The 27,316-nt window shown below is 47.3% G+C and overlaps 27 non-coding genes across 27 annotated transcripts; 14 read left to right on the top strand and 13 right to left on the bottom strand.

Moving 5' to 3' along the window:
* The first annotated feature begins 341 nt into the window (after positions 1 to 341).
* trnag-gcc (transfer RNA glycine (anticodon GCC)) lies at positions 342 to 412 on the top strand. The gene has a single exon. It is a non-coding gene; the product is annotated as a tRNA-Gly (tRNA).
* A 1,321-nt stretch (positions 413 to 1,733) lies between these two features.
* LOC141285646 (U5 spliceosomal RNA) lies at positions 1,734 to 1,849 on the bottom strand. Its single transcript, XR_012338771.1, has one exon. It is a non-coding gene; the product is annotated as a U5 spliceosomal RNA (small nuclear RNA).
* A 399-nt stretch (positions 1,850 to 2,248) lies between these two features.
* Positions 2,249 to 2,319, top strand: trnag-gcc (transfer RNA glycine (anticodon GCC)). The gene has a single exon. It is a non-coding gene; the product is annotated as a tRNA-Gly (tRNA).
* Positions 2,320 to 3,639: 1,320 nt separating this feature from the next.
* On the bottom strand, positions 3,640 to 3,755 carry LOC141285716 (U5 spliceosomal RNA). Its single transcript, XR_012338840.1, has one exon. It is a non-coding gene; the product is annotated as a U5 spliceosomal RNA (small nuclear RNA).
* A 399-nt stretch (positions 3,756 to 4,154) lies between these two features.
* trnag-gcc (transfer RNA glycine (anticodon GCC)) lies at positions 4,155 to 4,225 on the top strand. The gene has a single exon. It is a non-coding gene; the product is annotated as a tRNA-Gly (tRNA).
* Positions 4,226 to 5,546: 1,321 nt separating this feature from the next.
* Positions 5,547 to 5,662, bottom strand: LOC141285645 (U5 spliceosomal RNA). The gene has a single exon (XR_012338770.1). It is a non-coding gene; the product is annotated as a U5 spliceosomal RNA (small nuclear RNA).
* A 399-nt stretch (positions 5,663 to 6,061) lies between these two features.
* On the top strand, positions 6,062 to 6,132 carry trnag-gcc (transfer RNA glycine (anticodon GCC)). The gene has a single exon. It is a non-coding gene; the product is annotated as a tRNA-Gly (tRNA).
* A 1,321-nt stretch (positions 6,133 to 7,453) lies between these two features.
* Positions 7,454 to 7,569, bottom strand: LOC141285715 (U5 spliceosomal RNA). Its single transcript, XR_012338839.1, has one exon. It is a non-coding gene; the product is annotated as a U5 spliceosomal RNA (small nuclear RNA).
* Positions 7,570 to 7,968: 399 nt separating this feature from the next.
* On the top strand, positions 7,969 to 8,039 carry trnag-gcc (transfer RNA glycine (anticodon GCC)). The gene has a single exon. It is a non-coding gene; the product is annotated as a tRNA-Gly (tRNA).
* Positions 8,040 to 9,360: 1,321 nt separating this feature from the next.
* On the bottom strand, positions 9,361 to 9,476 carry LOC141285734 (U5 spliceosomal RNA). Its single transcript, XR_012338859.1, has one exon. It is a non-coding gene; the product is annotated as a U5 spliceosomal RNA (small nuclear RNA).
* Positions 9,477 to 9,875: 399 nt separating this feature from the next.
* trnag-gcc (transfer RNA glycine (anticodon GCC)) lies at positions 9,876 to 9,946 on the top strand. Its single transcript has one exon. It is a non-coding gene; the product is annotated as a tRNA-Gly (tRNA).
* A 1,320-nt stretch (positions 9,947 to 11,266) lies between these two features.
* On the bottom strand, positions 11,267 to 11,382 carry LOC141285730 (U5 spliceosomal RNA). The gene has a single exon (XR_012338855.1). It is a non-coding gene; the product is annotated as a U5 spliceosomal RNA (small nuclear RNA).
* A 399-nt stretch (positions 11,383 to 11,781) lies between these two features.
* On the top strand, positions 11,782 to 11,852 carry trnag-gcc (transfer RNA glycine (anticodon GCC)). The gene has a single exon. It is a non-coding gene; the product is annotated as a tRNA-Gly (tRNA).
* A 1,321-nt stretch (positions 11,853 to 13,173) lies between these two features.
* Positions 13,174 to 13,289, bottom strand: LOC141285644 (U5 spliceosomal RNA). The gene has a single exon (XR_012338769.1). It is a non-coding gene; the product is annotated as a U5 spliceosomal RNA (small nuclear RNA).
* Positions 13,290 to 13,688: 399 nt separating this feature from the next.
* trnag-gcc (transfer RNA glycine (anticodon GCC)) lies at positions 13,689 to 13,759 on the top strand. Its single transcript has one exon. It is a non-coding gene; the product is annotated as a tRNA-Gly (tRNA).
* A 1,321-nt stretch (positions 13,760 to 15,080) lies between these two features.
* Positions 15,081 to 15,196, bottom strand: LOC141285714 (U5 spliceosomal RNA). Its single transcript, XR_012338838.1, has one exon. It is a non-coding gene; the product is annotated as a U5 spliceosomal RNA (small nuclear RNA).
* A 399-nt stretch (positions 15,197 to 15,595) lies between these two features.
* Positions 15,596 to 15,666, top strand: trnag-gcc (transfer RNA glycine (anticodon GCC)). Its single transcript has one exon. It is a non-coding gene; the product is annotated as a tRNA-Gly (tRNA).
* A 1,321-nt stretch (positions 15,667 to 16,987) lies between these two features.
* On the bottom strand, positions 16,988 to 17,103 carry LOC141285643 (U5 spliceosomal RNA). The gene has a single exon (XR_012338768.1). It is a non-coding gene; the product is annotated as a U5 spliceosomal RNA (small nuclear RNA).
* A 399-nt stretch (positions 17,104 to 17,502) lies between these two features.
* trnag-gcc (transfer RNA glycine (anticodon GCC)) lies at positions 17,503 to 17,573 on the top strand. The gene has a single exon. It is a non-coding gene; the product is annotated as a tRNA-Gly (tRNA).
* A 1,320-nt stretch (positions 17,574 to 18,893) lies between these two features.
* LOC141285712 (U5 spliceosomal RNA) lies at positions 18,894 to 19,009 on the bottom strand. Its single transcript, XR_012338837.1, has one exon. It is a non-coding gene; the product is annotated as a U5 spliceosomal RNA (small nuclear RNA).
* Positions 19,010 to 19,408: 399 nt separating this feature from the next.
* On the top strand, positions 19,409 to 19,479 carry trnag-gcc (transfer RNA glycine (anticodon GCC)). The gene has a single exon. It is a non-coding gene; the product is annotated as a tRNA-Gly (tRNA).
* A 1,320-nt stretch (positions 19,480 to 20,799) lies between these two features.
* Positions 20,800 to 20,915, bottom strand: LOC141285736 (U5 spliceosomal RNA). Its single transcript, XR_012338860.1, has one exon. It is a non-coding gene; the product is annotated as a U5 spliceosomal RNA (small nuclear RNA).
* Positions 20,916 to 21,314: 399 nt separating this feature from the next.
* Positions 21,315 to 21,385, top strand: trnag-gcc (transfer RNA glycine (anticodon GCC)). The gene has a single exon. It is a non-coding gene; the product is annotated as a tRNA-Gly (tRNA).
* Positions 21,386 to 23,886: 2,501 nt separating this feature from the next.
* LOC141285711 (U5 spliceosomal RNA) lies at positions 23,887 to 24,002 on the bottom strand. Its single transcript, XR_012338836.1, has one exon. It is a non-coding gene; the product is annotated as a U5 spliceosomal RNA (small nuclear RNA).
* A 399-nt stretch (positions 24,003 to 24,401) lies between these two features.
* trnag-gcc (transfer RNA glycine (anticodon GCC)) lies at positions 24,402 to 24,472 on the top strand. Its single transcript has one exon. It is a non-coding gene; the product is annotated as a tRNA-Gly (tRNA).
* Positions 24,473 to 26,451: 1,979 nt separating this feature from the next.
* LOC141285642 (U5 spliceosomal RNA) lies at positions 26,452 to 26,567 on the bottom strand. The gene has a single exon (XR_012338767.1). It is a non-coding gene; the product is annotated as a U5 spliceosomal RNA (small nuclear RNA).
* A 399-nt stretch (positions 26,568 to 26,966) lies between these two features.
* Positions 26,967 to 27,037, top strand: trnag-gcc (transfer RNA glycine (anticodon GCC)). Its single transcript has one exon. It is a non-coding gene; the product is annotated as a tRNA-Gly (tRNA).
* The last annotated feature ends 279 nt before the right edge of the window (positions 27,038 to 27,316 follow it).

The following is a 27,316-nucleotide window of genomic DNA, read 5'->3' as shown; positions in this document are numbered from 1 at the left end:
GTAATCTAGGGTGCCGATAAGATTTTCATCTCCCCCTCACTCCAAATGGGAGGAGTAAAAGTTAAAAAGTCTCTTCCATCATCCATTCTCGCCTGCCACACAGGAGGCCTGGCTCTGATTCCCGGGCAAATGCAGGAACAGAGTTCTTTTAAGTAAGGGGTGTGTGTTTGCATGTGTGTGGGATTCTTTAAAATGAGCCTTGAAGGCCAAGCCTGATTTGCTAGAAGGAGCTCCAAACTTTGCATATTGACCCAACCCCCCTTTCCCTGGATTTGACGTGTAACAGTTACGCACCATTACTAAATCCAGGGCAATGTGAAGGCCGAAGTTCTCCCAGCTGAGCATTGGTGGTTCAGTGGTAGAATTCTCGCCTGCCACGCGGGAGACCCGGGTCCGATTCCCGGCCAATGCAGGAACAGAGTTCTTTTAATTAAGTTGTGTGTGTGCTTGCATGTGTGTAAGGTTCTTTAAAATGAAGCCTGATTTACTTGAAGGAGCTCCAACCTTTGCATACCGACCAACCCCCGTTCCCTGACGAATCTTTTCAGAAACTCATTAGTCCGTCTATATTCGTCAAATGCCTATAAAACTTGTTCACTTTATCTATAGGTTGACGAAGTTTAGCAGTGGGCAATATACTCGTAAATGTGGTGTTAATTCCAAACGTTCTCCCTCCTTTCCGAGCATTGGTGGTTCAGTGGTAGAATTATAGCAGTGGGCGATATGATCCACGTAAATGCGATGTTACTGCCACATGATTTCCCATCCTTTTTTTCATGTTCCCATTATGAAAAGTAAAAAAAAATAGTAATAATAGTAAAGTGGTCCAAATGAGGACCCCCTGTAATGTGTAGCATTCAAGATATTGGGAGACTCAATAAGATCAAGGCAGGTTGATTTGTTTTTTTCATGGAGTAGTGGCTCCTTATGCTGATGTCTGTGAAGTCAAGTCGGCTGGGGGCGAAGCACAGCAGGTACAGCTCCTCGTTAGTATAGTGGACAGTATCTCCGCCTGTCACGCGGAAGACCGGGGTTCGATTCCCCGACGGGGAGACCCAGCTCTTTGCTGCTGCTGAACGACTCATCCAAAAGATTTTGGTGCTCACAGAGGTCACAGAAGGAGTTCTGCTTCAACGTCAGCCAGAGCCAAAACAAATGCGTTGGCCGGGAATCGAACCCGGGTCAACTGCTTGGAAGGCAGCTATGCTCACCACTATACCACCAACGCAAGTTCCCGACTCCAGCTTTTAGCCATCTGAAAAGAATGCTTGAAATGCACAAGTCACTGATAGGGCAAAAGGAGCTGAAGCCATCTTTGTTTGTATCCCGTCATGTACGAGAGAGTGCTGTCTTTCCATGCGGGCTAAAGAAATCTGGAGCTGCGACGCAGAAAGCGCAAAGGCCGCAAGTACAGAACGTGGTGAGGCGCGCTTCGTTCCACCGCCCATTGGCTGGTGGCCAGTTTTACTCTTGACACTCCAATACAGCTCTGTTGTGAGCAGAAAAGAATGCTGGAAGTACATAAGTCACTGACAGGGCCAAAGTAGCTGAAGCCCAAGGTTTGGATCCCATCATGTCATGAGAGTGCTGTCTTTCCATGCTGGCTGAAAAAAAATGTGAAGTTGCGACACAGGAAGCGCAAAGGCTGCAAACACGGTCCACGAGAAAGCACGCTTTGCTCCAATGCACATTGGTGTGTGGTCAGATTTAGTCTGCTATTGAAACTGCAGTGCAGCTCTGCTGTGAGCAGAGCACCCAAAAATACAGGTCACTCGGAAAGGTTCCCCTCCACGGAAATCTTTAGTAAAAGGCGAAAGATTTATGCGTCTATGAAGAGAAACTCGAGTTGTGTGCCCATGCGCTTGAGCATGTGCGCTCCCTGTGGTAAACCACTATACTCACAAAGGGTAATCTAGGGTGCCGATAAGATTTTCATCTCCCCCTCACTCCAAATGGGAGGAGTAAAAGTTAAAAAGTCTCTTCCATCATCCATTCTCGCCTGCCACACAGGAGGCCTGGCTCTGATTCCCGGGCAAATGCAGGAACAGAGTTCTTTTAAGTAAGGGGTGTGTGTTTGCATGTGTGTGGGATTCTTTAAAATGAGCCTTGAAGGCCAAGCCTGATTTGCTAGAAGGAGCTCCAAACTTTGCATATTGACCCAACCCCCCTTTCCCTGGATTTGACGTGTAACAGTTACGCACCATTACTAAATCCAGGGCAATGTGAAGGCCGAAGTTCTCCCAGCTGAGCATTGGTGGTTCAGTGGTAGAATTCTCGCCTGCCACGCGGGAGACCCGGGTCCGATTCCCGGCCAATGCAGGAACAGAGTTCTTTTAATTAAGTTGTGTGTGTGCTTGCATGTGTGTAAGGTTCTTTAAAATGAAGCCTGATTTACTTGAAGGAGCTCCAACCTTTGCATACCGACCAACCCCCGTTCCCTGCCGAATCTTTTCAGAAACTCATTAGTCCGTCTATATTCGTCAAATGCCTATAAAACTTGTTCACTTTATCTATAGGTTGACGAAGTTTAGCAGTGGGCAATATACTCGTAAATGCGGTGTTAATTCCAAACGTTCTCCCTCCTTTCCGAGCATTGGTGGTTCAGTGGTAGAATTCTAGCAGTGGGCGATATGATCCACGTAAATGCGATGTTACTGCCACATGATTTCCCATCCTTTTTTTCATGTTCCCATTATGAAAAGTAAAAAAAAATAGTAATATAGTAAAGTGGTCCAAATGAGGACCCCCTGTAATGTGTAGCATTCAAGATATTGGGAGACTCAATAAGATCAAGGCAGGTTGATTTGTTTTTTTCATGGAGTAGTGGCTCCTTATGCTGATGTCTGTGAAGTCAAGTCGGCTGGGGGCGAAGCACAGCGGGTACAGCTCCTCGTTAGTATAGTGTACAGTATCTCTGCCTGTCACGCGGAAGACCGGGGTTCGATTCCCCGACGGGGAGACCCAGCTCTTTGCTGCTGCTGAACGACTCATCCAAAAGATTTTGGTGCTCACAGAGGTCACAGAAGGAGTTCTGCTTCAACGTCAGCCAGAGCCAAAACAAATGCGTTGGCCGGGAATCGAACCCGGGTCAACTGCTTGGAAGGCAGCTATGCTCACCACTATACCACCAACGCAAGTTCCCGACTCCAGCTTTTAGCCATCTGAAAAGAATGCTTGAAATGCACAAGTCACTGATAGGGCAAAAGGAGCTGAAGCCATCTTTGTTTGTATCCCGTCATGTACGAGAGAGTGCTGTCTTTCCATGCGGGCTAAAGAAATCTGGAGCTGCGACGCAGAAAGCGCAAAGGCCGCAAGTACAGAACGTGGTGAGGCGCGCTTCGTTCCACCGCCCATTGGCTGGTGGCCAGTTTTACTCTTGACACTCCAATACAGCTCTGTTGTGAGCAGAAAAGAATGCTGGAAGTACATAAGTCACTGACAGGGCCAAAGTAGCTGAAGCCCAAGGTTTGGATCCCATCATGTCATGAGAGTGCTGTCTTTCCATGCTGGCTGAAAAAAAATGTGAAGTTGCGACACAGGAAGCGCAAAGGCTGCAAACACGGTCCACGAGAAAGCACGCTTTGCTCCAATGCACATTGGTGTGTGGTCAGATTTAGTCTGCTATTGAAACTGCAGTGCAGCTCTGCTGTGAGCAGAGCACCCAAAAATACAGGTCACTCGGAAAAGTTCCCCTCCACGGAAATCTTTAGTAAAAGGCGAAAGATTTATGCGTCTATGAAGAGAAACTCGAGTTGTGTGCCCATGCGCTTGAGCATGTGCGCTCCCTGTGGTAAACCACTATACTCACAAAGGGTAATCTAGGGTGCCGATAAGATTTTCATCTCCCCCTCACTCCAAATGGGAGGAGTAAAAGTTAAAAAGTCTCTTCCATCATCCATTCTCGCCTGCCACACAGGAGGCCTGGCTCTGATTCCCGGGCAAATGCAGGAACAGAGTTCTTTTAAGTAAGGGGTGTGTGTTTGCATGTGTGTGGGATTCTTTAAAATGAGCCTTGAAGGCCAAGCCTGATTTGCTAGAAGGAGCTCCAAACTTTGCATATTGACCCAACCCCCCTTTCCCTGGATTTGACGTGTAACAGTTACGCACCATTACTAAATCCAGGGCAATGTGAAGGCCGAAGTTCTCCCAGCTGAGCATTGGTGGTTCAGTGGTAGAATTCTCGCCTGCCACGCGGGAGACCCGGGTCCGATTCCCGGCCAATGCAGGAACAGAGTTCTTTTAATTAAGTTGTGTGTGTGCTTGCATGTGTGTAAGGTTCTTTAAAATGAAGCCTGATTTACTTGAAGGAGCTCCAACCTTTGCATACCGACCAACCCCCGTTCCCTGACGAATCTTTTCAGAAACTCATTAGTCCGTCTATATTCGTCAAATGCCTATAAAACTTGTTCAATTTATCTATAGGTTGACGAAGTTTAGCAGTGGGCAATATACTCGTAAATGCGGTGTTAATTCCAAACGTTCTCCCTCCTTTCCGAGCATTGGTGGTTCAGTGGTAGAATTCTAGCAGTGGGCGATATGATCCACGTAAATGCGATGTTACTGCCACATGATTTCCCATCCTTTTTTTCATGTTCCCATTATGAAAAGTAAAAAAAAATAGTAATAATAGTAAAGTGGTCCAAATGAGGACCCCCTGTAATGTGTAGCATTCAAGATATTGGGAGACTCAATAAGATCAAGGCAGGTTGATTTGTTTTTTTCATGGAGTAGTGGCTCCTTATGCTGATGTCTGTGAAGTCAAGTCGGCTGGGGCCGAAGCACAGCGGGTACAGCTCCTCGTTAGTATAGTGGACAGTATCTCCGCCTGTCACGCGGAAGACCGGGGTTCGATTCCCCGACGGGGAGACCCAGCTCTTTGCTGCTGCTGAACGACTCATCCAAAAGATTTTGGTGCTCACAGAGGTCACAGAAGGAGTTCTGCTTCAACGTCAGCCAGAGCCAAAACAAATGCGTTGGCCGGGAATCGAACCCGGGTCAACTGCTTGGAAGGCAGCTATGCTCACCACTATACCACCAACGCAAGTTCCCGACTCCAGCTTTTAGCCATCTGAAAAGAATGCTTGAAATGCACAAGTCACTGATAGGGCAAAAGGAGCTGAAGCCATCTTTGTTTGTATCCCGTCATGTACGAGAGAGTGCTGTCTTTCCATGCGGGCTAAAGAAATCTGGAGCTGCGACGCAGAAAGCGCAAAGGCCGCAAGTACAGAACGTGGTGAGGCGCGCTTCGTTCCACCGCCCATTGGCTGGTGGCCAGTTTTACTCTTGACACTCCAATACAGCTCTGTTGTGAGCAGAAAAGAATGCTGGAAGTACATAAGTCACTGACAGGGCCAAAGTAGCTGAAGCCCAAGGTTTGGATCCCATCATGTCATGAGAGTGCTGTCTTTCCATGCTGGCTGAAAAAAAATGTGAAGTTGCGACACAGGAAGCGCAAAGGCTGCAAACACGGTCCACGAGAAAGCACGCTTTGCTCCAATGCACATTGGTGTGTGGTCAGATTTAGTCTGCCATTGAAACTGCAGTGCAGCTCTGCTGTGAGCAGAGCACCCAAAAATACAGGTCACTCGGAAAGGTTCCCCTCCACGGAAATCTTTAGTAAAAGGCGAAAGATTTATGCGTCTATGAAGAGAAACTCGAGTTGTGTGCCCATGCGCTTGAGCATGTGCGCTCCCTGTGGTAAACCACTATACTCACAAAGGGTAATCTAGGGTGCCGATAAGATTTTCATCTCCCCCTCACTCCAAATGGGAGGAGTAAAAGTTAAAAAGTCTCTTCCATCATCCATTCTCACCTGCCACACAGGAGGCCTGGCTCTGATTCCCGGGCAAATGCAGGAACAGAGTTCTTTTAAGTAAGGGGTGTGTGTTTGCATGTGTGTGGGATTCTTTAAAATGAGCCTTGAAGGCCAAGCCTGATTTGCTAGAAGGAGCTCCAAACTTTGCATATTGACCCAACCCCCCTTTCCCTGGATTTGACGTGTAACAGTTACGCACCATTACTAAATCCAGGGCAATGTGAAGGCCGAAGTTCTCCCAGCCGAGCATTGGTGGTTCAGTGGTAGAATTCTCGCCTGCCACGCGGGAGACCCGGGTCCGATTCCCGGCCAATGCAGGAACAGAGTTCTTTTAATTAAGTTGTGTGTGTGCTTGCATGTGTGTAAGGTTCTTTAAAATGAAGCCTGATTTACTTGAAGGAGCTCCAACCTTTGCATACCGACCAACCCCCGTTCCCTGACGAATCTTTTCAGAAACTCATTAGTCCGTCTATATTCGTCAAATGCCTATAAAACTTGTTCAATTTATCTATAGGTTGACGAAGTTTAGCAGTGGGCAATATACTCGTAAATGCGGTGTTAATTCCAAACGTTCTCCCTCCTTTCCGAGCATTGGTGGTTCAGTGGTAGAATTCTAGCAGTGGGCGATATGATCCACGTAAATGCGATGTTACTGCCACATGATTTCCCATCCTTTTTTTCATGTTCCCATTATGAAAAGTAAAAAAAAATAGTAATAATAGTAAAGTGGTCCAAATGAGGACCCCCTGTAATGTGTAGCATTCAAGATATTGGGAGACTCAATAAGATCAAGGCAGGTTGATTTGTTTTTTTCATGGAGTAGTGGCTCCTTATGCTGATGTCTGTGAAGTCAAGTCGGCTGGGGCCGAAGCACAGCGGGTACAGCTCCTCGTTAGTATAGTGGACAGTATCTCCGCCTGTCACGCGGAAGACCGGGGTTCGATTCCCCGACGGGGAGACCCAGCTCTTTGCTGCTGCTGAACGACTCATCCAAAAGATTTTGGTGCTCACAGAGGTCACAGAAGGAGTTCTGCTTCAACGTCAGCCAGAGCCAAAACAAATGCGTTGGCCGGGAATCGAACCCGGGTCAACTGCTTGGAAGGCAGCTATGCTCACCACTATACCACCAACGCAAGTTCCCGACTCCAGCTTTTAGCCATCTGAAAAGAATGCTTGAAATGCACAAGTCACTGATAGGGCAAAAGGAGCTGAAGCCATCTTTGTTTGTATCCCGTCATGTACGAGAGAGTGCTGTCTTTCCATGCGGGCTAAAGAAATCTGGAGCTGCGACGCAGAAAGCGCAAAGGCCGCAAGTACAGAACGTGGTGAGGCGCGCTTCGTTCCACCGCCCATTGGCTGGTGGCCAGTTTTACTCTTGACACTCCAATACAGCTCTGTTGTGAGCAGAAAAGAATGCTGGAAGTACATAAGTCACTGACAGGGCCAAAGTAGCTGAAGCCCAAGGTTTGGATCCCATCATGTCATGAGAGTGCTGTCTTTCCATGCTGGCTGAAAAAAAATGTGAAGTTGCGACACAGGAAGCGCAAAGGCTGCAAACACGGTCCACGAGAAAGCACGCTTTGCTCCAATGCACATTGGTGTGTGGTCAGATTTAGTCTGCTATTGAAACTGCAGTGCAGCTCTGCTGTGAGCAGAGCACCCAAAAATACAGGTCACTCGGAAAAGTTCCCCTCCACGGAAATCTTTAGTAAAAGGCGAAAGATTTATGCGTCTATGAAGAGAAACTCGAGTTGTGTGCCCATGCGCTTGAGCATGTGCGCTCCCTGTGGTAAACCACTATACTCACAAAGGGTAATCTAGGGTGCCGATAAGATTTTCATCTCCCCCTCACTCCAAATGGGAGGAGTAAAAGTTAAAAAGTCTCTTCCATCATCCATTCTCGCCTGCCACACAGGAGGCCTGGCTCTGATTCCCGGGCAAATGCAGGAACAGAGTTCTTTTAAGTAAGGGGTGTGTGTTTGCATGTGTGTGGGATTCTTTAAAATGAGCCTTGAAGGCCAAGCCTGATTTGCTAGAAGGAGCTCCAAACTTTGCATATTGACCCAACCCCCCTTTCCCTGGATTTGACGTGTAACAGTTACGCACCATTACTAAATCCAGGGCAATGTGAAGGCCGAAGTTCTCCCAGCTGAGCATTGGTGGTTCAGTGGTAGAATTCTCGCCTGCCACGCGGGAGACCCGGGTCCGATTCCCGGCCAATGCAGGAACAGAGTTCTTTTAATTAAGTTGTGTGTGTGCTTGCATGTGTGTAAGGTTCTTTAAAATGAAGCCTGATTTACTTGAAGGAGCTCCAACCTTTGCATACCGACCAACCCCCGTTCCCTGACGAATCTTTTCAGAAACTCATTAGTCCGTCTATATTCGTCAAATGCCTATAAAACTTGTTCACTTTATCTATAGGTTGACGAAGTTTAGCAGTGGGCAATATACTCGTAAATGTGGTGTTAATTCCAAACGTTCTCCCTCCTTTCCGAGCATTGGTGGTTCAGTGGTAGAATTATAGCAGTGGGCGATATGATCCACGTAAATGCGATGTTACTGCCACATGATTTCCCATCCTTTTTTTCATGTTCCCATTATGAAAAGTAAAAAAAAATAGTAATAATAGTAAAGTGGTCCAAATGAGGACCCCCTGTAATGTGTAGCATTCAAGATATTGGGAGACTCAATAAGATCAAGGCAGGTTGATTTGTTTTTTTCATGGAGTAGTGGCTCCTTATGCTGATGTCTGTGAAGTCAAGTCGGCTGGGGGCGAAGCACAGCAGGTACAGCTCCTCGTTAGTATAGTGGACAGTATCTCCGCCTGTCACGCGGAAGACCGGGGTTCGATTCCCCGACGGGGAGACCCAGCTCTTTGCTGCTGCTGAACGACTCATCCAAAAGATTTTGGTGCTCACAGAGGTCACAGAAGGAGTTCTGCTTCAACGTCAGCCAGAGCCAAAACAAATGCGTTGGCCGGGAATCGAACCCGGGTCAACTGCTTGGAAGGCAGCTATGCTCACCACTATACCACCAACGCAAGTTCCCGACTCCAGCTTTTAGCCATCTGAAAAGAATGCTTGAAATGCACAAGTCACTGATAGGGCAAAAGGAGCTGAAGCCATCTTTGTTTGTATCCCGTCATGTACGAGAGAGTGCTGTCTTTCCATGCGGGCTAAAGAAATCTGGAGCTGCGACGCAGAAAGCGCAAAGGCCGCAAGTACAGAACGTGGTGAGGCGCGCTTCGTTCCACCGCCCATTGGCTGGTGGCCAGTTTTACTCTTGACACTCCAATACAGCTCTGTTGTGAGCAGAAAAGAATGCTGGAAGTACATAAGTCACTGACAGGGCCAAAGTAGCTGAAGCCCAAGGTTTGGATCCCATCATGTCATGAGAGTGCTGTCTTTCCATGCTGGCTGAAAAAAAATGTGAAGTTGCGACACAGGAAGCGCAAAGGCTGCAAACACGGTCCACGAGAAAGCACGCTTTGCTCCAATGCACATTGGTGTGTGGTCAGATTTAGTCTGCTATTGAAACTGCAGTGCAGCTCTGCTGTGAGCCGAGCACCCAAAAATACAGGTCACTCGGAAAGGTTCCCCTCCACGGAAATCTTTAGTAAAAGGCGAAAGATTTATGCGTCTATGAAGAGAAACTCGAGTTGTGTGCCCATGCGCTTGAGCATGTGCGCTCCCTGTGGTAAACCACTATACTCACAAAGGGTAATCTAGGGTGCCGATAAGATTTTCATCTCCCCCTCACTCCAAATGGGAGGAGTAAAAGTTAAAAAGTCTCTTCCATCATCCATTCTCGCCTGCCACACAGGAGGCCTGGCTCTGATTCCCGGGCAAATGCAGGAACAGAGTTCTTTTAAGTAAGGGGTGTGTGTTTGCATGTGTGTGGGATTCTTTAAAATGAGCCTTGAAGGCCAAGCCTGATTTGCTAGAAGGAGCTCCAAACTTTGCATATTGACCCAACCCCCCTTTCCCTGGATTTGACGTGTAACAGTTACGCACCATTACTAAATCCAGGGCAATGTGAAGGCCGAAGTTCTCCCAGCTGAGCATTGGTGGTTCAGTGGTAGAATTCTCGCCTGCCACGCGGGAGACCCGGGTCCGATTCCCGGCCAATGCAGGAACAGAGTTCTTTTAATTAAGTTGTGTGTGTGCTTGCATGTGTGTAAGGTTCTTTAAAATGAAGCCTGATTTACTTGAAGGAGCTCCAACCTTTGCATACCGACCAACCCCCGTTCCCTGCCGAATCTTTTCAGAAACTCATTAGTCCGTCTATATTCGTCAAATGCCTATAAAACTTGTTCACTTTATCTATAGGTTGACGAAGTTTAGCAGTGGGCAATATACTCGTAAATGCGGTGTTAATTCCAAACGTTCTCCCTCCTTTCCGAGCATTGGTGGTTCAGTGGTAGAATTCTAGCAGTGGGCGATATGATCCACGTAAATGCGATGTTACTGCCACATGATTTCCCATCCTTTTTTTCATGTTCCCATTATGAAAAGTAAAAAAAAATAGTAATATAGTAAAGTGGTCCAAATGAGGACCCCCTGTAATGTGTAGCATTCAAGATATTGGGAGACTCAATAAGATCAAGGCAGGTTGATTTGTTTTTTTCATGGAGTAGTGGCTCCTTATGCTGATGTCTGTGAAGTCAAGTCGGCTGGGGGCGAAGCACAGCGGGTACAGCTCCTCGTTAGTATAGTGTACAGTATCTCTGCCTGTCACGCGGAAGACCGGGGTTCGATTCCCCGACGGGGAGACCCAGCTCTTTGCTGCTGCTGAACGACTCATCCAAAAGATTTTGGTGCTCACAGAGGTCACAGAAGGAGTTCTGCTTCAACGTCAGCCAGAGCCAAAACAAATGCGTTGGCCGGGAATCGAACCCGGGTCAACTGCTTGGAAGGCAGCTATGCTCACCACTATACCACCAACGCAAGTTCCCGACTCCAGCTTTTAGCCATCTGAAAAGAATGCTTGAAATGCACAAGTCACTGATAGGGCAAAAGGAGCTGAAGCCATCTTTGTTTGTATCCCGTCATGTACGAGAGAGTGCTGTCTTTCCATGCGGGCTAAAGAAATCTGGAGCTGCGACGCAGAAAGCGCAAAGGCCGCAAGTACAGAACGTGGTGAGGCGCGCTTCGTTCCACCGCCCATTGGCTGGTGGCCAGTTTTACTCTTGACACTCCAATACAGCTCTGTTGTGAGCAGAAAAGAATGCTGGAAGTACATAAGTCACTGACAGGGCCAAAGTAGCTGAAGCCCAAGGTTTGGATCCCATCATGTCATGAGAGTGCTGTCTTTCCATGCTGGCTGAAAAAAAATGTGAAGTTGCGACACAGGAAGCGCAAAGGCTGCAAACACGGTCCACGAGAAAGCACGCTTTGCTCCAATGCACATTGGTGTGTGGTCAGATTTAGTCTGCTATTGAAACTGCAGTGCAGCTCTGCTGTGAGCAGAGCACCCAAAAATACAGGTCACTCGGAAAAGCTCCCCTCCACGGAAATCTTTAGTAAAAGGCGAAAGATTTATGCGTCTATGAAGAGAAACTCGAGTTGTGTGCCCATGCGCTTGAGCATGTGCGCTCCCTGTGGTAAACCACTATACTCACAAAGGGTAATCTAGGGTGCCGATAAGATTTTCATCTCCCCCTCACTCCAAATGGGAGGAGTAAAAGTTAAAAAGTCTCTTCCATCATCCATTCTCGCCTGCCACACAGGAGGCCTGGCTCTGATTCCCGGGCAAATGCAGGAACAGAGTTCTTTTAAGTAAGGGGTGTGTGTTTGCATGTGTGTGGGATTCTTTAAAATGAGCCTTGAAGGCCAAGCCTGATTTGCTAGAAGGAGCTCCAAACTTTGCATATTGACCCAACCCCCCTTTCCCTGGATTTGACGTGTAACAGTTACGCACCATTACTAAATCCAGGGCAATGTGAAGGCCGAAGTTCTCCCAGCTGAGCATTGGTGGTTCAGTGGTAGAATTCTCGCCTGCCACGCGGGAGACCCGGGTCCGATTCCCGGCCAATGCAGGAACAGAGTTCTTTTAATTAAGTTGTGTGTGTGCTTGCATGTGTGTAAGGTTCTTTAAAATGAAGCCTGATTTACTTGAAGGAGCTCCAACCTTTGCATACCGACCAACCCCCGTTCCCTGACGAATCTTTTCAGAAACTCATTAGTCCGTCTATATTCGTCAAATGCCTATAAAACTTGTTCAATTTATCTATAGGTTGACGAAGTTTAGCAGTGGGCAATATACTCGTAAATGCGGTGTTAATTCCAAACGTTCTCCCTCCTTTCCGAGCATTGGTGGTTCAGTGGTAGAATTCTAGCAGTGGGCGATATGATCCACGTAAATGCGATGTTACTGCCACATGATTTCCCATCCTTTTTTTCATGTTCCCATTATGAAAAGTAAAAAAAAATAGTAATAATAGTAAAGTGGTCCAAATGAGGACCCCCTGTAATGTGTAGCATTCAAGATATTGGGAGACTCAATAAGATCAAGGCAGGTTGATTTGTTTTTTTCATGGAGTAGTGGCTCCTTATGCTGATGTCTGTGAAGTCAAGTCGGCTGGGGGCGAAGTACAGCGGGTACAGCTCCTCGTTAGTATAGTGGACAGTATCTCCGCCTGTCACGCGGAAGACCGGGGTTCGATTCCCCGACGGGGAGACCCAGCTCTTTGCTGCTGCTGAACGACTCATCCAAAAGATTTTGGTGCTCACAGAGGTCACAGAAGGAGTTCTGCTTCAACGTCAGCCAGAGCCAAAACAAATGCGTTGGCCGGGAATCGAACCCGGGTCAACTGCTTGGAAGGCAGCTATGCTCACCACTATACCACCAACGCAAGTTCCCGACTCCAGCTTTTAGCCATCTGAAAAGAATGCTTGAAATGCACAAGTCACTGATAGGGCAAAAGGAGCTGAAGCCATCTTTGTTTGTATCCCGTCATGTACGAGAGAGTGCTGTCTTTCCATGCGGGCTAAAGAAATCTGGAGCTGCGACGCAGAAAGCGCAAAGGCCGCAAGTACAGAACGTGGTGAGGCGCGCTTCGTTCCACCGCCCATTGGCTGGTGGCCAGTTTTACTCTTGACACTCCAATACAGCTCTGTTGTGAGCAGAAAAGAATGCTGGAAGTACATAAGTCACTGACAGGGCCAAAGTAGCTGAAGCCCAAGGTTTGGATCCCATCATGTCATGAGAGTGCTGTCTTTCCATGCTGGCTGAAAAAAAATGTGAAGTTGCGACACAGGAAGCGCAAAGGCTGCAAACACGGTCCACGAGAAAGCACGCTTTGCTCCAATGCACATTGGTGTGTGGTCAGATTTAGTCTGCCATTGAAACTGCAGTGCAGCTCTGCTGTGAGCAGAGCACCCAAAAATACAGGTCACTCGGAAAGGTTCCCCTCCACGGAAATCTTTAGTAAAAGGCGAAAGATTTATGCGTCTATGAAGAGAAACTCGAGTTGTGTGCCCATGCGCTTGAGCATGTGCGCTCCCTGTGGTAAACCACTATACTCACAAAGGGTAATCTAGGGTGCCGATAAGATTTTCATCTCCCCCTCACTCCAAATGGGAGGAGTAAAAGTTAAAAAGTCTCTTCCATCATCCATTCTCACCTGCCACACAGGAGGCCTGGCTCTGATTCCCGGGCAAATGCAGGAACAGAGTTCTTTTAAGTAAGGGGTGTGTGTTTGCATGTGTGTGGGATTCTTTAAAATGAGCCTTGAAGGCCAAGCCTGATTTGCTAGAAGGAGCTCCAAACTTTGCATATTGACCCAACCCCCCTTTCCCTGGATTTGACGTGTAACAGTTACGCACCATTACTAAATCCAGGGCAATGTGAAGGCCGAAGTTCTCCCAGCCGAGCATTGGTGGTTCAGTGGTAGAATTCTCGCCTGCCACGCGGGAGACCCGGGTCCGATTCCCGGCCAATGCAGGAACAGAGTTCTTTTAATTAAGTTGTGTGTGTGCTTGCATGTGTGTAAGGTTCTTTAAAATGAAGCCTGATTTACTTGAAGGAGCTCCAACCTTTGCATACCGACCAACCCCCGTTCCCTGACGAATCTTTTCAGAAACTCATTAGTCCGTCTATATTCGTCAAATGCCTATAAAACTTGTTCAATTTATCTATAGGTTGACGAAGTTTAGCAGTGGGCAATATACTCGTAAATGCGGTGTTAATTCCAAACGTTCTCCCTCCTTTCCGAGCATTGGTGGTTCAGTGGTAGAATTCTAGCAGTGGGCGATATGATCCACGTAAATGCGATGTTACTGCCACATGATTTCCCATCCTTTTTTTCATGTTCCCATTATGAAAAGTAAAAAAAAATAGTAATAATAGTAAAGTGGTCCAAATGAGGACCCCCTGTAATGTGTAGCATTCAAGATATTGGGAGACTCAATAAGATCAAGGCAGGTTGATTTGTTTTTTTCATGGAGTAGTGGCTCCTTATGCTGATGTCTGTGAAGTCAAGTCGGCTGGGGCCGAAGCACAGCGGGTACAGCTCCTCGTTAGTATAGTGGACAGTATCTCCGCCTGTCACGCGGAAGACCGGGGTTCGATTCCCCGACGGGGAGACCCAGCTCTTTGCTGCTGCTGAACGACTCATCCAAAAGATTTTGGTGCTCACAGAGGTCACAGAAGGAGTTCTGCTTCAACGTCAGCCAGAGCCAAAACAAATGCGTTGGCCGGGAATCGAACCCGGGTCAACTGCTTGGAAGGCAGCTATGCTCACCACTATACCACCAACGCAAGTTCCCGACTCCAGCTTTTAGCCATCTGAAAAGAATGCTTGAAATGCACAAGTCACTGATAGGGCAAAAGGAGCTGAAGCCATCTTTGTTTGTATCCCGTCATGTACGAGAGAGTGCTGTCTTTCCATGCGGGCTAAAGAAATCTGGAGCTGCGACGCAGAAAGCGCAAAGGCCGCAAGTACAGAACGTGGTGAGGCGCGCTTCGTTCCACCGCCCATTGGCTGGTGGCCAGTTTTACTCTTGACACTCCAATACAGCTCTGTTGTGAGCAGAAAAGAATGCTGGAAGTACATAAGTCACTGACAGGGCCAAAGTAGCTGAAGCCCAAGGTTTGGATCCCATCATGTCATGAGAGTGCTGTCTTTCCATGCTGGCTGAAAAAAAATGTGAAGTTGCGACACAGGAAGCGCAAAGGCTGCAAACACGGTCCACGAGAAAGCACGCTTTGCTCCAATGCACATTGGTGTGTGGTCAGATTTAGTCTGCTATTGAAACTGCAGTGCAGCTCTGCTGTGAGCAGAGCACCCAAAAATACAGGTCACTCGGAAAAGTTCCCCTCCACGGAAATCTTTAGTAAAAGGCGAAAGATTTATGCGTCTATGAAGAGAAACTCGAGTTGTGTGCCCATGCGCTTGAGCATGTGCGCTCCCTGTGGTAAACCACTATACTCACAAAGGGTAATCTAGGGTGCCGATAAGATTTTCATCTCCCCCTCACTCCAAATGGGAGGAGTAAAAGTTAAAAAGTCTCTTCCATCATCCATTCTCGCCTGCCACACAGGAGGCCTGGCTCTGATTCCCGGGCAAATGCAGGAACAGAGTTCTTTTAAGTAAGGGGTGTGTGTTTGCATGTGTGTGGGATTCTTTAAAATGAGCCTTGAAGGCCAAGCCTGATTTGCTAGAAGGAGCTCCAAACTTTGCATATTGACCCAACCCCCCTTTCCCTGGATTTGACGTGTAACAGTTACGCACCATTACTAAATCCAGGGCAATGTGAAGGCCGAAGTTCTCCCAGCTGAGCATTGGTGGTTCAGTGGTAGAATTCTCGCCTGCCACGCGGGAGACCCGGGTCCGATTCCCGGCCAATGCAGGAACAGAGTTCTTTTAATTAAGTTGTGTGTGTGCTTGCATGTGTGTAAGGTTCTTTAAAATGAAGCCTGATTTACTTGAAGGAGCTCCAACCTTTGCATACCGACCAACCCCCGTTCCCTGACGAATCTTTTCAGAAACTCATTAGTCCGTCTATATTCGTCAAATGCCTATAAAACTTGTTCACTTTATCTATAGGTTGACGAAGTTTAGCAGTGGGCAATATACTCGTAAATGTGGTGTTAATTCCAAACGTTCTCCCTCCTTTCCGAGCATTGGTGGTTCAGTGGTAGAATTCTAGCAGTGGGCGATATGATCCACGTAAATGCGATGTTACTGCCACATGATTTCCCATCCTTTTTTTCATGTTCCCATTATGAAAAGTAAAAAAAAATAGTAATAATAGTAAAGTGGTCCAAATGAGGACCCCCTGTAATGTGTAGCATTCAAGATATTGGGAGACTCAATAAGATCAAGGCAGGTTGATTTGTTTTTTTCATGGAGTAGTGGCTCCTTATGCTGATGTCTGTGAAGTCAAGTCGGCTGGGGGCGAAGCACAGCAGGTACAGCTCCTCGTTAGTATAGTGGACAGTATCTCCGCCTGTCACGCGGAAGACCGGGGTTCGATTCCCCGACGGGGAGACCCAGCTCTTTGCTGCTGCTGAACGACTCATCCAAAAGATTTTGGTGCTCACAGAGGTCACAGAAGGAGTTCTGCTTCAACGTCAGCCAGAGCCAAAACAAATGCGTTGGCCGGGAATCGAACCCGGGTCAACTGCTTGGAAGGCAGCTATGCTCACCACTATACCACCAACGCAAGTTCCCGACTCCAGCTTTTAGCCATCTGAAAAGAATGCTTGAAATGCACAAGTCACTGATAGGGCAAAAGGAGCTGAAGCCATCTTTGTTTGTATCCCGTCATGTACGAGAGAGTGCTGTCTTTCCATGCGGGCTAAAGAAATCTGGAGCTGCGACGCAGAAAGCGCAAAGGCCGCAAGTACAGAACGTGGTGAGGCGCGCTTCGTTCCACCGCCCATTGGCTGGTGGCCAGTTTTACTCTTGACACTCCAATACAGCTCTGTTGTGAGCAGAAAAGAATGCTGGAAGTACATAAGTCACTGACAGGGCCAAAGTAGCTGAAGCCCAAGGTTTGGATCCCATCATGTCATGAGAGTGCTGTCTTTCCATGCTGGCTGAAAAAAAATGTGAAGTTGCGACACAGGAAGCGCAAAGGCTGCAAACACGGTCCACGAGAAAGCACGCTTTGCTCCAATGCACATTGGTGTGTGGTCAGATTTAGTCTGCTATTGAAACTGCAGTGCAGCTCTGCTGTGAGCAGAGCACCCAAAAATACAGGTCACTCGGAAAGGTTCCCCTCCACGGAAATCTTTAGTAAAAGGCGAAAGATTTATGCGTCTATGAAGAGAAACTCGAGTTGTGTGCCCACGCGCTTGAGCATGTGCGCTCGCTGTGGTAAACCACTATACTCACAAAGGGTAATCTAGGGTGCCGATAAGATTTTCATCTCCCCCTCACTCCAAATGGGAGGAGTAAAAGTTAAAAAGTCTCTTCCATCATCCATTCTCGCCTGCCACACAGGAGGCCTGGCTCTGATTCCCGGGCAAATGCAGGAACAGAGTTCTTTTAAGTAAGGGGTGTGTGTTTGCATGTGTGTGGGATTCTTTAAAATGAGCCTTGAAGGCCAAGCCTGATTTGCTAGAAGGAGCTCCAAACTTTGCATATTGACCCAACCCCCCTTTCCCTGGATTTGACGTGTAACAGTTACGCACCATTACTAAATCCAGGGCAATGTGAAGGCCGAAGTTCTCCCAGCTGAGCATTGGTGGTTCAGTGGTAGAATTCTCGCCTGCCACGCGGGAGACCCGGGTCCGATTCCCGGCCAATGCAGGAACAGAGTTCTTTTAATTAAGTTGTGTGTGTGCTTGCATGTGTGTAAGGTTCTTTAAAATGAAGCCTGATTTACTTGAAGGAGCTCCAACCTTTGCATACCGACCAACCCCCGTTCCCTGCCGAATCTTTTCAGAAACTCATTAGTCCGTCTATATTCGTCAAATGCCTATAAAACTTGTTCACTTTATCTATAGGTTGACGAAGTTTAGCAGTGGGCAATATACTCGTAAATGCGGTGTTAATTCCAAACGTTCTCCCTCCTTTCCGAGCATTGGTGGTTCAGTGGTAGAATTCTAGCAGTGGGCGATATGATCCACGTAAATGCGATGTTACTGCCACATGATTTCCCATCCTTTTTTTCATGTTCCCATTATGAAAAGTAAAAAAAAATAGTAATATAGTAAAGTGGTCCAAATGAGGACCCCCTGTAATGTGTAGCATTCAAGATATTGGGAGACTCAATAAGATCAAGGCAGGTTGATTTGTTTTTTTCATGGAGTAGTGGCTCCTTATGCTGATGTCTGTGAAGTCAAGTCGGCTGGGGGCGAAGCACAGCGGGTACAGCTCCTCGTTAGTATAGTGTACAGTATCTCCGCCTGTCACGCGGAAGACCGGGGTTCGATTCCCCGACGGGGAGACCCAGCTCTTTGCTGCTGCTGAACGACTCATCCAAAAGATTTTGGTGCTCACAGAGGTCACAGAAGGAGTTCTGCTTCAACGTCAGCCAGAGCCAAAACAAATGCGTTGGCCGGGAATCGAACCCGGGTCAACTGCTTGGAAGGCAGCTATGCTCACCACTATACCACCAACGCAAGTTCCCGACTCCAGCTTTTAGCCATCTGAAAAGAATGCTTGAAATGCACAAGTCACTGATAGGGCAAAAGGAGCTGAAGCCATCTTTGTTTGTATCCCGTCATGTACGAGAGAGTGCTGTCTTTCCATGCGGGCTAAAGAAATCTGGAGCTGCGACGCAGAAAGCGCAAAGGCCGCAAGTACAGAACGTGGTGAGGCGCGCTTCGTTCCACCGCCCATTGGCTGGTGGCCAGTTTTACTCTTGACACTCCAATACAGCTCTGTTGTGAGCAGAAAAGAATGCTGGAAGTACATAAGTCACTGACAGGGCCAAAGTAGCTGAAGCCCAAGGTTTGGATCCCATCATGTCATGAGAGTGCTGTCTTTCCATGCTGGCTGAAAAAAAATGTGAAGTTGCGACACAGGAAGCGCAAAGGCTGCAAACACGGTCCACGAGAAAGCACGCTTTGCTCCAATGCACATTGGTGTGTGGTCAGATTTAGTCTGCTATTGAAACTGCAGTGCAGCTCTGCTGTGAGCAGAGCACCCAAAAATACAGGTCACTCGGAAAAGTTCCCCTCCACGGAAATCTTTAGTAAAAGGCGAAAGATTTATGCGTCTATGAAGAGAAACTCGAGTTGTGTGCCCATGCGCTTGAGCATGTGCGCTCCCTGTGGTAAACCACTATACTCACAAAGGGTAATCTAGGGTGCCGATAAGATTTTCATCTCCCCCTCACTCCAAATGGGAGGAGTAAAAGTTAAAAAGTCTCTTCCATCATCCATTCTCGCCTGCCACACAGGAGGCCTGGCTCTGATTCCCGGGCAAATGCAGGAACAGAGTTCTTTTAAGTAAGGGGTGTGTGTTTGCATGTGTGTGGGATTCTTTAAAATGAGCCTTGAAGGCCAAGCCTGATTTGCTAGAAGGAGCTCCAAACTTTGCATATTGACCCAACCCCCCTTTCCCTGGATTTGACGTGTAACAGTTACGCACCATTACTAAATCCAGGGCAATGTGAAGGCCGAAGTTCTCCCAGCTGAGCATTGGTGGTTCAGTGGTAGAATTCTCGCCTGCCACGCGGGAGACCCGGGTCCGATTCCCGGCCAATGCAGGAACAGAGTTCTTTTAATTAAGTTGTGTGTGTGCTTGCATGTGTGTAAGGTTCTTTAAAATGAAGCCTGATTTACTTGAAGGAGCTCCAACCTTTGCATACCGACCAACCCCCGTTCCCTGCCGAATCTTTTCAGAAACTCATTAGTCCGTCTATATTCGTCAAATGCCTATAAAACTTGTTCACTTTATCTATAGGTTGACGAAGTTTAGCAGTGGGCAATATACTCGTAAATGCGGTGTTAATTCCAAACGTTCTCCCTCCTTTCCGAGCATTGGTGGTTCAGTGGTAGAATTCTAGCAGTGGGCGATATGATCCACGTAAATGCGATGTTACTGCCACATGATTTCCCATCCTTTTTTTCATGTTCCCATTATGAAAAGTAAAAAAAAATAGTAATATAGTAAAGTGGTCCAAATGAGGACCCCCTGTAATGTGTAGCATTCAAGATATTGGGAGACTCAATAAGATCAAGGCAGGTTGATTTGTTTTTTTCATGGAGTAGTGGCTCCTTATGCTGATGTCTGTGAAGTCAAGTCGGCTGGGGGCGAAGCACAGCGGGTACAGCTCCTCGTTAGTATAGTGTACAGTATGTCTGCCTGTCACGCGGAAGACCGGGGTTCGATTCCCCGACGGGGAGACCCAGCTCTTTGCTGCTGCTGAACGACTCATCCAAAAGATTTTGGTGCTCACAGAGGTCACAGAAGGAGTTCTGCTTCAACGTCAGCCAGAGCCAAAACAAATGCGTTGGCCGGGAATCGAACCCGGGTCAACTGCTTGGAAGGCAGCTATGCTCACCACTATACCACCAACGCAAGTTCCCGACTCCAGCTTTTAGCCATCTGAAAAGAATGCTTGAAATGCACAAGTCACTGATAGGGCAAAAGGAGCTGAAGCCATCTTTGTTTGTATCCCGTCATGTACGAGAGAGTGCTGTCTTTCCATGCGGGCTAAAGAAATCTGGAGCTGCGACGCAGAAAGCGCAAAGGCCGCAAGTACAGAACGTGGTGAGGCGCGCTTCGTTCCACCGCCCATTGGCTGGTGGCCAGTTTTACTCTTGACACTCCAATACAGCTCTGTTGTGAGCAGAAAAGAATGCTGGAAGTACATAAGTCACTGACAGGGCCAAAGTAGCTGAAGCCCAAGGTTTGGATCCCATCATGTCATGAGAGTGCTGTCTTTCCATGCTGGCTGAAAAAAAATGTGAAGTTGCGACACAGGAAGCGCAAAGGCTGCAAACACGGTCCACGAGAAAGCACGCTTTGCTCCAATGCACATTGGTGTGTGGTCAGATTTAGTCTGCTATTGAAACTGCAGTGCAGCTCTGCTGTGAGCAGAGCACCCAAAAATACAGGTCACTCGGAAAGGTTCCCCTCCATGGAAATCTTTAGTAAAAGGCGAAAGATTTATGCGTCTATGAAGAGAAACTCGAGTTGTGTGCCCATGCGCTTGAGCATGTGCGCTCCCTGTGGTAAACCACTATACTCACAAAGGGTAATCTAGGGTGCCGATAAGATTTTCATCTCCCCCTCACTCCAAATGGGAGGAGTAAAAGTTAAAAAGTCTCTTCCATCATCCATTCTCGCCTGCCACACAGGAGGCCTGGCTCTGATTCCCGGGCAAATGCAGGAACAGAGTTCTTTTAAGTAAGGGGTGTGTGTTTGCATGTGTGTGGGATTCTTTAAAATGAGCCTTGAAGGCCAAGCCTGATTTGCTAGAAGGAGCTCCAAACTTTGCATATTGACCCAACCCCCCTTTCCCTGGATTTGACGTGTAACAGTTACGCACCATTACTAAATCCAGGGCAATGTGAAGGCCGAAGTTCTCCCAGCTGAGCATTGGTGGTTCAGTGGTAGAATTCTCGCCTGCCACGCGGGAGACCCGGGTCCGATTCCCGGCCAATGCAGGAACAGAGTTCTTTTAATTAAGTTGTGTGTGTGCTTGCATGTGTGTAAGGTTCTTTAAAATGAAGCCTGATTTACTTGAAGGAGCTCCAACCTTTGCATACCGACCAACCCCCGTTCCCTGCCGAATCTTTTCAGAAACTCATTAGTCCGTCTATATTCGTCAAATGCCTATAAAACTTGTTCACTTTATCTATAGGTTGACGAAGTTTAGCAGTGGGCAATATACTCGTAAATGCGGTGTTAATTCCAAACGTTCTCCCTCCTTTCCGAGCATTGGTGGTTCAGTGGTAGAATTCTAGCAGTGGGCGATATGATCCACGTAAATGCGATGTTACTGCCACATGATTTCCCATCCTTTTTTTCATGTTCCCATTATGAAAAGTAAAAAAAAATAGTAATATAGTAAAGTGGTCCAAATGAGGACCCCCTGTAATGTGTAGCATTCAAGATATTGGGAGACTCAATAAGATCAAGGCAGGTTGATTTGTTTTTTTCATGGAGTAGTGGCTCCTTATGCTGATGTCTGTGAAGTCAAGTCAGCTGGGGGCGAAGCACAGCGGGTACAGCTCCTCGTTAGTATAGTGGACAGTATCTCCGCCTGTCACGCGGAAGACCGGGGTTCGATTCCCCGACGGGGAGACCCAGCTCTTTGCTGCTGCTGAACGACTCATCCAAAAGATTTTGGTGCTCACAGAGGTCACAGAAGGAGTTCTGCTTCAACGTCAGCCAGAGCCAAAACAAATGCGTTGGCCGGGAATCGAACCCGGGTCAACTGCTTGGAAGGCAGCTATGCTCACCACTATACCACCAACGCAAGTTCCCGACTCCAGCTTTTAGCCATCTGAAAAGAATGCTTGAAATGCACAAGTCACTGATAGGGCAAAAGGAGCTGAAGCCATCTTTGTTTGTATCCCGTCATGTACGAGAGAGTGCTGTCTTTCCATGCGGGCTAAAGAAATCTGGAGCTGCGACGCAGAAAGCGCAAAGGCCGCAAGTACAGAACGTGGTGAGGCGCGCTTCGTTCCACCGCCCATTGGCTGGTGGCCAGTTTTACTCTTGACACTCCAATACAGCTCTGTTGTGAGCAGAAAAGAATGCTGGAAGTACATAAGTAACTGACAGGGCCAAAGTAGCTGAAGCCCAAGGTTTGGATCCCATCATGTCATGAGAGTGCTGTCAGGAACAGAGTTCTTTTAATTAAGTTGTGTGTGTGCTTGCATGTGTGTAAGGTTCTTTAAAATGAAGCCTGATTTACTTGAAGGAGCTCCAACCTTTGCATACCGACCAACCCCCGTTCCCTGACGAATCTTTTCAGAAACTCATTAGTCCGTCTATATTCGTCAAATGCCTATAAAACTTGTTCACTTTATCTATAGGTTGACGAAGTTTAGCAGTGGGCAATATACTCGTAAATGCGGTGTTAATTCCAAACGTTCTCCCTCCTTTCCGAGCATTGGTGGTTCAGTGGTAGAATTCTAGCAGTGGGCGATATGATCCACGTAAATGCGATGTTACTGCCACATGATTTCCCATCCTTTTTTTCATGTTCCCATTATGAAAAGTAAAAAAAAATAGTAATAATAGTAAAGTGGTCCAAATGAGGACCCCCTGTAATGTGTAGCATTCAAGATATTGGGAGACTCAATAAGATCAAGGCAGGTTGATTTGTTTTTTTCATGGAGTAGTGGCTCCTTATGCTGATGTCTGTGAAGTCAAGTCGGCTGGGGGCGAAGCACAGCGGGTACAGCTCCTCGTTAGTATAGTGGACAGTATCTCCGCCTGTCACGCGGAAGACCGGGGTTCGATTCCCCGACGGGGAGACCCAGCTCTTTGCTGCTGCTGAACGACTCATCCAAAAGATTTTGGTGCTCACAGAGGTCACAGAAGGAGTTCTGCTTCAACGTCAGCCAGAGCCAAAACAAATGCGTTGGCCGGGAATCGAACCCGGGTCAACTGCTTGGAAGGCAGCTATGCTCACCACTATACCACCAACGCAAGTTCCCGACTCCAGCTTTTAGCCATCTGAAAAGAATGCTTGAAATGCACAAGTCACTGATAGGGCAAAAGGAGCTGAAGCCATCTTTGTTTGTATCCCGTCATGTACGAGAGAGTGCTGTCTTTCCATGCGGGCTAAAGAAATCTGGAGCTGCGACGCAGAAAGCGCAAAGGCCGCAAGTACAGAACGTGGTGAGGCGCGCTTCGTTCCACCGCCCATTGGCTGGTGGCCAGTTTTACTCTTGACACTCCAATACAGCTCTGTTGTGAGCAGAAAAGAATGCTGGAAGTACATAAGTCACTGACAGGGCCAAAGTAGCTGAAGCCCAAGGTTTGGATCCCATCATGTCATGAGAGTGCTGTCTTTCCATGCTGGCTGAAAAAAAATGTGAAGTTGCGACACAGGAAGCGCAAAGGCTGCAAACACGGTCCACGAGAAAGCACGCTTTGCTCCAATGCACATTGGTGTGTGGTCAGATTTAGTCTGCTATTGAAATTGCAGTGCAGCTCTGCTGTGAGCAGAGCACCCAAAAATACAGGTCACTCGGAAAGGTTCCCCTCCACGGAAATCTTTAGTAAAAGGCGAAAGATTTATGCGTCTTTGAAGAGAAACTCGAGTTGTGTGCCCATGCGCTTGAGCATGTGCGCTCCCTGTGGTAAACCACTATACTCACAAAGGGTAATCTAGGGTGCCGATAAGATTTTCATCTCCCCCTCACTCCAAATGGGAGGAGTAAAAGTTAAAAAGTCTCTTCCATCATCCATTCTCGCCTGCCACACAGGAGGCCTGGCTCTGATTCCCGGGCAAATGCAGGAACAGAGTTCTTTTAAGTAAGGGGTGTGTGTTTGCATGTGTGTGGGATTCTTTAAAATGAGCCTTGAAGGCCAAGCCTGATTTGCTAGAAGGAGCTCCAAACTTTGCATATTGACCCAACCCCCCTTTCCCTGGATTTGACGTGTAACAGTTACGCACCATTACTAAATCCAGGGCAATGTGAAGGCCGAAGTTCTCCCAGCTGAGCATTGGTGGTTCAGTGGTAGAATTCTCGCCTGCCACGCGGGAGACCCGGGTCCGATTCCCGGCCAATGCAGGAACAGAGTTCTTTTAATTAAGTTGTGTGTGTGCTTGCATGTGTGTAAGGTTCTTTAAAATGAAGCCTGATTTACTTGAAGGAGCTCCAACCTTTGCATACCGACCAACCCCCGTTCCCTGCCGAATCTTTTCAGAAACTCATTAGTCCGTCTATATTCGTCAAATGCCTATAAAACTTGTTCACTTTATCTATAGGTTGACGAAGTTTAGCAGTGGGCAATATACTCGTAAATGCGGTGTTAATTCCAAACGTTCTCCCTCCTTTCCGAGCATTGGTGGTTCAGTGGTAGAATTCTAGCAGTGGGCGATATGATCCACGTAAATGCGATGTTACTGCCACATGATTTCCCATCCTTTTTTTCATGTTCCCATTATGAAAAGTAAAAAAAAATAGTAATAATAGTAAAGTGGTCCAAATGAGGACCCCCTGTAATGTGTAGCATTCAAGATATTGGGAGACTCAGGCCCCGTTTACACGAAGGGAAAACGCAGATATTTCCCTGCGGTTTGGCCTCTCATTTACACGAAAACCCCGTTTTTATCACAGAAAACGATTATTTCTAAAAACTCCGGCCAAAGTGGATAAATTAGAAAACGCCGTTTTCACGTTGTAGTGTGGACAGTAAAAACGGAGGCTTTGGAAAACGATGACGCATATTTATAGTCATGTGACGAATATTGTACCAATAGATATCTATGTTTACAGCAGTAATTGTGCCTGTGCTATTCACACACTGCTGCTAAAGAGATTTACCTTGTACACTCCTCAAATTACAGTCCTAAAATGATGACGGAAAATTTACTCACAGTTGCTGTCCTGCAAAACATGACGACAACTGCTTTTCAGATAAAATATGAATGAGCGCGATATAGACGCGTCAGTGGATGATGAGATATTTCCATAAATTATCCCGCCAGAAGAATTGCGTGAAAACTTATTACATCTGTATAATTTTGGAGGCTTTACGCATGCGCAGTAAGGCGAATTTGATGTTTTTCTACGTTTCAGTGTGGATGAGAAACTTTAGGAAAACGCTTGGAAATGCTAGTGTGGACGGAGAGCGTTTTAAAATGAAAACTCCGTTTTCAAATGTATCCGGATTAATGTAAACGTAGCCTCAATAACATCAAGGCAGGTTGATTTGTTTTTTTCATGGAGTAGTGGCTCCTTATGCTGATGTCTGTGAAGTCAAGTCGGCTGGGGGCGAAGCACAGCAGGTACAGCTCCTCGTTAGTATAGTGGACAGTATCTCCGCCTGTCACGCGGAAGACCGGGGTTCGATTCCCCGACGGGGAGACCCAGCTCTTTGCTGCTGCTGAACGACTCATCCAAAAGATTTTGGTGCTCACAGAGGTCACAGAAGGAGTTCTGCTTCAACGTCAGCCAGAGCCAAAACAAATGCGTTGGCCGGGAATCGAACCCGGGTCAACTGCTTGGAAGGCAGCTATGCTCACCACTATACCACCAACGCAAGTTCCCGACTCCAGCTTTTAGCCATCTGAAAAGAATGCTTGAAATGCACAAGTCACTGATAGGGCAAAAGGAGCTGAAGCCATCTTTGTTTGTATCCCGTCATGTACGAGAGAGTGCTGTCTTTCCATGCGGGCTAAAGAAATCTGGAGCTGCGACGCAGAAAGCGCAAAGGCCGCAAGTACAGAACGTGGTGAGGCGCGCTTCGTTCCACCGCCCATTGGCTGGTGGCCAGTTTTACTCTTGACACTCCAATACAGCTCTGTTGTGAGCAGAAAAGAATGCTGGAAGTACATAAGTCACTGACAGGGCCAAAGTAGCTGAAGCCCAAGGTTTGGATCCCATCATGTCATGAGAGTGCTGTCTTTCCATGCTGGCTGAAAAAAAATGTGAAGTTGCGACACAGGAAGCGCAAAGGCTGCAAACACGGTCCACGAGAAAGCACGCTTTGCTCCAATGCACATTGGTGTGTGGTCAGATTTAGTCTGCTATTGAAACTGCAGTGCAGCTCTGCTGTGAGCAGAGCACCCAAAAATACAGGTCACTCGGAAAGGTTCCCCTCCACGGAAATCTTTAGTAAAAGGCGAAAGATTTATGCGTCTATGAAGAGAAACTCGAGTTGTGTGCCCACGCGCTTGAGCATGTGCGCTCGCTGTGGTAAACCACTATACTCACAAAGGGTAATCTAGGGTGCCGATAAGATTTTCATCTCCCCCTCACTCCAAATGGGAGGAGTAAAAGTTAAAAAGTCTCTTCCATCATCCATTCTCGCCTGCCACACAGGAGGCCTGGCTCTGATTCCCGGGCAAATGCAGGAACAGAGTTCTTTTAAGTAAGGGGTGTGTGTTTGCATGTGTGTGGGATTCTTTAAAATGAGCCTTGAAGGCCAAGCCTGATTTGCTAGAAGGAGCTCCAAACTTTGCATATTGACCCAACCCCCCTTTCCCTGGATTTGACGTGTAACAGTTACGCACCATTACTAAATCCAGGGCAATGTGAAGGCCGAAGTTCTCCCAGCTGAGCATTGGTGGTTCAGTGGTAGAATTCTCGCCTGCCACGCGGGAGACCCGGGTCCGATTCCCGGCCAATGCAGGAACAGAGTTCTTTTAATTAAGTTGTGTGTGTGCTTGCATGTGTGTAAGGTTCTTTAAAATGAAGCCTGATTTACTTGAAGGAGCTCCAACCTTTGCATACCGACCAACCCCCGTTCCCTGCCGAATCTTTTCAGAAACTCATTAGTCCGTCTATATTCGTCAAATGCCTATAAAACTTGTTCACTTTATCTATAGGTTGACGAAGTTTAGCAGTGGGCAATATACTCGTAAATGCGGTGTTAATTCCAAACGTTCTCCCTCCTTTCCGAGCATTGGT

The sequence above is a fragment of the Garra rufa genome, chromosome 14 (assembly GCF_049309525.1).
Source record: "Garra rufa chromosome 14, GarRuf1.0, whole genome shotgun sequence".
Lineage (NCBI taxonomy): Eukaryota > Metazoa > Chordata > Actinopteri > Cypriniformes > Cyprinidae > Garra > Garra rufa.
Note: the sequence above shows the minus strand (reverse complement) of the source record. Positions and strands in the feature narration are given on the sequence as shown.